The sequence below is a fragment of the Bos indicus x Bos taurus genome, chromosome 1 (assembly GCF_003369695.1).
Source record: "Bos indicus x Bos taurus breed Angus x Brahman F1 hybrid chromosome 1, Bos_hybrid_MaternalHap_v2.0, whole genome shotgun sequence".
In the NCBI taxonomy this organism is placed as follows: Eukaryota; Metazoa; Chordata; class Mammalia; order Artiodactyla; family Bovidae; genus Bos; species Bos indicus x Bos taurus.
In genome coordinates this window covers 85,864,410-85,870,708 of record NC_040076.1, presented here as the reverse complement: position 1 = coordinate 85,870,708, position 6,299 = coordinate 85,864,410, and the positions used below count along the sequence as shown (strand labels likewise).

At 40.3% G+C, this 6,299-nt stretch overlaps 1 non-coding gene across 1 annotated transcript; it reads left to right on the top strand.

The window, feature by feature from the left end:
• The first annotated feature begins 5,207 nt into the window (after nucleotides 1-5,207).
• Nucleotides 5,208-5,279, top strand: TRNAC-ACA. The gene has a single exon. It is a non-coding gene; the product is annotated as a tRNA-Cys (tRNA).
• The last annotated feature ends 1,020 nt before the right edge of the window (nucleotides 5,280-6,299 follow it).

The following is a 6,299-nucleotide window of genomic DNA, read 5'->3' as shown; positions in this document are numbered from 1 at the left end:
ATGTTTTTGAACTCTGGTGTTGGAGAAGACTCTTGAGAGTCCCTTGGACTGCAAGGAGATCAAACCAGTCAATCCTAAAGGAAATAATCCTAAATATTCTCTGGAAGGACTGATGTTGAAGATGAAACTCCAATACTTTGGCCACCTGATGCAAAGAACTGACTCGTTGAAAAAGACCCTGACTCTGGGAAAGACTGAAGGCAGGAGGATAAGTGGACGACAGAGGATGAGATGGTTGGATGGCATCACCTACACAATGGACATGAGTTTGAGCAAGCTCTGGGAGTTGGCAATGGACAGGGAAGCCTGGCGTGCTGCAGCCCATGGGATCAGAAAGAGTTGGATACGACTGAGCAGCTGAACTGAACTGAAATAAATAAAATGATAAGATATATTTTTACCACCCAGACCTCAATTTTTAAGTGCAATTCCCTAATAAAAGGAGCCAGGGTTCCTTGGAGAAATAGCTGATTCTACCACCACTGGAAAGCATAAAGTGAAGCTAGAACAACTGTGCAAGAAAGTACATTTTGCTCAAACATTGATGAGCCATACTAAAAGAACTCACAAGCCCACTTGAAGAGGTTGTCATTGGCTAAATCTGGGGACAAACAATGAATCAAAAAACATTTTTGAAAAATATTGTTATTCTTAGACAGGGCTATAGAAAAATATAAAATGAATGTGGAACATCATATAGTAATACATTTTGATGAAACTGTGTGCTAGTTTCTGAGCTTCTAGTCTTGTGCGAGCCACATCTTTGTTTATTCTACCTTTAATAGGTTCCCATTGTCCTTCATATAAAATTTAAAGCCCTTGGTTGTTTGCTTGGGATCTCTAGCAAAGTTCATGTCTTGCCACATCTTCCCTGTACTCTGTGCTCCAGTCATTCTGCCCTTGGGGCCTTCACACAATCTTTTTTTCTCTGACTAGTATATTGTCCCCTTTACTACTGTCTTCTTTCTACCTGATTAAATCTGGAATCAACTTTTTTGGGTTTCAGCACAGCAGTACTCCCTCAGAGAGGTGAATTGACATCACAATAAAATTGGGCCTGCATGGAGAGTTCTCTTGCCTTCTGGTCCGATATGCTTTCACAGTTTACTTATAGAATGTAAAGTGAAAGTTAAAGTCACTCGTTGTGTCCGACTCCTTGCAACCCCATGAACTGTAGCCTGCCAGGCTCCTCTGTCCATGGAATCCTCCAGGCCAGAATACTGGAGTGGGTAGCCAGTTCCCTTCTCCAGAGGATCTTCGCAACCCAGGAATCGAACCCAGGTCTCCCACACTGCAGGTGAATTCTTTACCATGTGAGCCACCAGGGAATGAATCTAACTGCAATTAAATGCAGAGAAAAAAGCAACATTCCAATCACCCTAACAAACTTTTTTCATTTGTTTAAGCTCATTTTATTCGTATCTATTTGTGCATGTTTTACATAGTTGTAATCACTGTGCAGATTGACTTTTACATCCTACTTTAGTTTTTATTCATATCTTGTTAAGCATTTTCCATGTTGTTACATAGATTAGGTATTTATTGTTATTATTTCTGTTGCATGGCCTATGTGTGCGCTTGCTCAGTCTTGTCCCACTCTGCAACCTTATGGACTGTAGCCCACCAGGCTCTGGTGTCCACGGGATTTCCCGATTAAGAATACCGGAGTGGGTTGCCATTTCCTTCTCCAAGGGATCTTCCCAGATTCAGGGATCAAACCTGTGTATCCTGCATTGCAGGTGGATTCTTTACTGCTTCAGCCACCGGGGAAGCCCTGTCCTATCGAATGCATTCATTCATATTTAGAGCCCACCCATAATATTTTGATTACTAAGCCTGCTAATGTGCAGAAGAAGAAATAAATCATTGCTGTAGGGGAATATATGTCTAGTTTATATTAGTCAGACACTTCATTTCCTATTGTATTGATATTATTATTAAATACTTGCTGCTGCTTAGTCGCTCAGTTGTGTCTGATTCTTTGTGACCCCATGGACTGTAACCCACCAGAGTCCTCTGTCCATGGGATATTTTTGGCAAGAATACCAGAAAGGGTTGCCATTTTCCTTCTCCAGGGGATCTTCCTGACCCAGGGGTTGAACCCTCGTCTCCTGTGTCTCCTGCATTGCATTGTTTAGTCTATATTAATAGGATAATATATTCTCCTGTGGTCTATAGCCTCTTTTCCCAAATAGTCCCATTGATAAATTACATTTATTCTTATTAAAATTTGTCTTAAAAACCTTACCTAGGAAATCTCATCAGCTTTCCTTAAATGCTAAATATTCACTGGAGTCTCCTGAAACTTAATTTCTACTGTAGACTTCTACTAAAATCTTCACTGAATATTTGAAGACCCCTCCAAAGCAATTATTTCTCCAACAGAACTTCTTATCTCCCTCAGGGATCTTCCCTTATGTTTTAAATTAATGGCATAATTATGTATCCAATTATCTAAGTAAGTTTATCCTGAGTTTCTGCTCATTGCTCATCAGGTCTAGCCACTAGTTTCCATTTCTTCAACATTTTAAATATCTCAGTTCTATCTCTTTTTCTCCACTTTCATTGACTTAGTTCAGGCTCTACTTATCTCTCCTCTATGCTTGCAATAGACTTAACTGGTTTCTGCCTTCTGTACTATGATTTTTAAATCTTCCTCTTTACTGATAAAAATTCTCTTTCTAAAACCCAAAGGTGATCAGGTGATGTCCCTACTTCTAAACTTGCAATGGTTTGTTGATTATCTGACACCATCACAATCATTTGTTGAGTACGTGGTATATATTAGACCTAGCACTGGGCATATACTATCAATAATTGTTTAAACCATAAAAAATAAAAATGACAGCAGTCAATACTGTTTACTATGTGCTTGGTTTTCTTGCACATGAATGAATGGATAAATGAATGAATGAATAAATGAGAGAAATAGTCTGGAGAGAGGTTGGCTTGTAAAAACTGCTTCACAGATTCTGAGAGTCACCACTAGGTTCTGCTCTCTTTACTTTGTAGTAGGCAGAATTCGGAGAAGGCAATAGCACCCCACTCCAGTACTCTTGCCTGGAAAATCCATGGACAGAGCAGCCTGGTAGGCTGCAGTCCATGGGGTCACTAAGAGTCGGGAACGACTGAGCAACTTCCCTTTCACTTTTCACTTTCATGCATTGGAGAAGGAAATGGCAACCCACTCCAGTGTTCTTGCCTGGAGAATCCCAGAGACGGGGAAGCCTGGTGGGCTGCTGTCTCTGGGGTCACACAGAGTCGGACATGACTGAAGCGACTTAGCAGCAGCAGCAGCAACTAATTGCATAGGATGTCCCATTTCTAGTTAGCCAGTCTGCAACTTCTCCACACTAACAGCCTCCATTCAAGGAATACCTGAAACCTTTCCTTTTTTCCACTACAAAGTTTTCCCCACTCCTTTGCCTGCTTTGAGTTTCTGCCAAAATGCAAGTGATAGTGGCTAACTCCTCTTTATAGCAAGTTCTGCATAAATAGCCTTTGCTAGTTTTAATTTGGTTGATCTTTATTTCCATACTACTGTTCCTCATTGGAGAAGGAAATGGCAACCCACTCCAGTATTCTTGCCTGGAGAGTCCCAGGGACGGAGGAACCTGCTGGGCTGCCATCTATGGGGTCGCACAGAGTCGGACACGACTGAGTGACTTAGCAGCAACACTGCTCCTCATAATCAAATATTTCCTTCAACATGACTCAAATATAACTCTTCCAATAGGACTACCTTCCCCTGACCCTTTCACAGTGGCCTCATCCTCATTTCTTATTTTCCTCCTAGTGTATTAGACATGACAGAGATATGCTCCTTACTCCCCAATGTCATTTCGAGGACCTTTAACTGCCACTCTCATCCCACGTTTTATCTGAGGTTCAGATAATCCATTTAGGTTATCTTATTTCCACTTGCACTTTGGTTACTGGCTTCCATAACCTATTCCTGTCTTTACTGTGTAGCCTGGGGCATATTTACATTCTCTGACCCTGAGTTGTCCAGTAAGGAAGCCAGTATTCATGTATGGCTATTAAGCACTTGAAATATAGCAACCAAATTGAGATGTGTTGCAAGTGTAAAATACACAATAAATTTAAAAGATGGCAAAAGATAAGAAGAATGTTAAATTCTCAATAATTTTTATACCATGTATTGACATTTTTTAATTTACTTTTGAAATTGGGATAAATAATATATTCTTAAAATAATTTCATTTATTTCTTTTTACTTTTTAAAAATGTGGCTACTAGAAGATTTTAAATTATATATGTGCATATTATCTTTCTATGGTCATTGGTCCTTTTTCTTGTGTATCATAAAACTGAGATCCCCACTTTCTTGCTTTTCTTCCTTCTTTGATCTCTATAACTCTGAGTCACTAAAATTCTTTTCCAGTCCTTGTTTACTATTCTTTTGTCCCTTTCACTGGCTTCTCTTCTTCATACTTTAAAGTTCCATCCATGTGCTTTGCTTGTGTTTCTTTATTCCTTCTCTTGAGATGTTTCATCCATTTAATGCTGCAGCAGCAGCAGGCAAAATTAGGAGCTTCCCAGGTGGTGCTAGCAGTAAAGAATCTGCCTGCCAATGCAGGAGATGCAACAGACATGGGTTCAATCTCTGGATTGGGAAGATCCCCTGGAGAAGGAAATGACAACCCACTTCAGTATTCTTGCCTGGGAAATCCCAAGGATAGAGGAGCCTGGCAGGCCACAGTCCATAGGGTCAAAAAAGAGTCAGACACGACTGAGCATACACACACACACACACACACACACACACACACACACACACACACACACACAGGCACACAGGCAGAATTCTAAGATGGCCTTCATAATTCTTGTTCCCTGGTTGTCCATGTTTTTGTGTGGGTTGAACCAATAACTTACTGCTAACCAATAGAATATGGCAAAGGTAAAGTTTTGAAGATGCAGTTAAGGTTTTGAAGAAATTGACGTCAAAATTAATAAAAAAAAGATTATCCTGGGTGGGCCTAACCTAATCAGGTGAGCCCTTTAAAAGGGAGTCTAAAGGTCAGAGACTATAATGGTTAATTTTATCTGTCAAGTTGGCTAAGCTATTGTGCCCAGTTGTTTAATCAAACACAAGTATAGATGTGACTATGAAAGTATTTTAAAGATGCATTGCTATTGTTCAGTCTCTAAATTTTGTCCAAGTCTTTGCAACCCCAGGGACTTCCCTGGTGGCTCAGATGGTAAAGCGTCTGCCTACAATGCAGGAGACCCAGGTTCAATCCCTGGGTTGGGAATATCTCCTGGAGAAGGAAACGGCAACCCACTCCAGTATTCCTGCCTGGAAAATCCCAAGGATGGAGGAGCCTGGTAGGCTATAGTCCATGGGGTAGAAAAGAGCTGGACATGAGTGAGCAACTTCACTTTCACTTTTGCAACCCAATGGACCTGATTTATTCATTTAAAGTATGATTGACATTTAAATGCTGATAGATTTTTTTAGTAAAACAGGTTACTCTCTCAGATGTTTTTTCCAACACCAACAATTCTCCAATTCTAAGTGAGTAGAGACTGCATGTCCTGCAAATTTAACTCAATTCTGACACTACCTGGAGATAGCATCAGATCCCATAGGTTAAAGACTCAGTTCCACAAGTCTGCCCTCACTTCAGATGCCAGTCTCCAAGTCTAGGTTGTCAGCTGTGCTTCAGATCAGCCTGTAAATTGGAGATTCCAACAGCCTCTTCCTCAAGTTTTATTAATTCACTAGAGCAGCTCACAGAAACATTTACTTATGTTTACCAATTTGCGAAACCTGTATTCAGGTCAAGAAGCAACAGTTAGAACCAGACATGGAACAATGAACTGGTTCAAAATTGGGAAAGGTGTACATCAAGGCTGTATATTGTCACCCTGCTTATTTAACTTATGTGCAGAGTAAATCATGTGAGATGCCAGACTGTATGAAGCACAAACTGAAATCAAGATTGTCTGGAGAAATATTAATAACCTCAGATATGCAGATGACACCACCCTAATGGCAGAAAGTGAAGAGGAACTAAAGAGTCTCTTGATGAAGGTCAAAGAAAAGAGTGAAAAGGCTGGCTTAAAACTCAACCTTCAAAAACAAAGATCATGGCATCTGGTCCCATCACTTCATGGCAAATAGCTGGGGAAACAATGGAAACAGTGAGAGACTTTATTTTCTTGGGTTCCAAAATCACTGCAGATGGTGACTGCAGCCATGAAATTAAAAGACACTTGCTCCTTGGAAGAAAAGCTATGACCAATCTAGACAGTATATTAGAAAGCAGAGA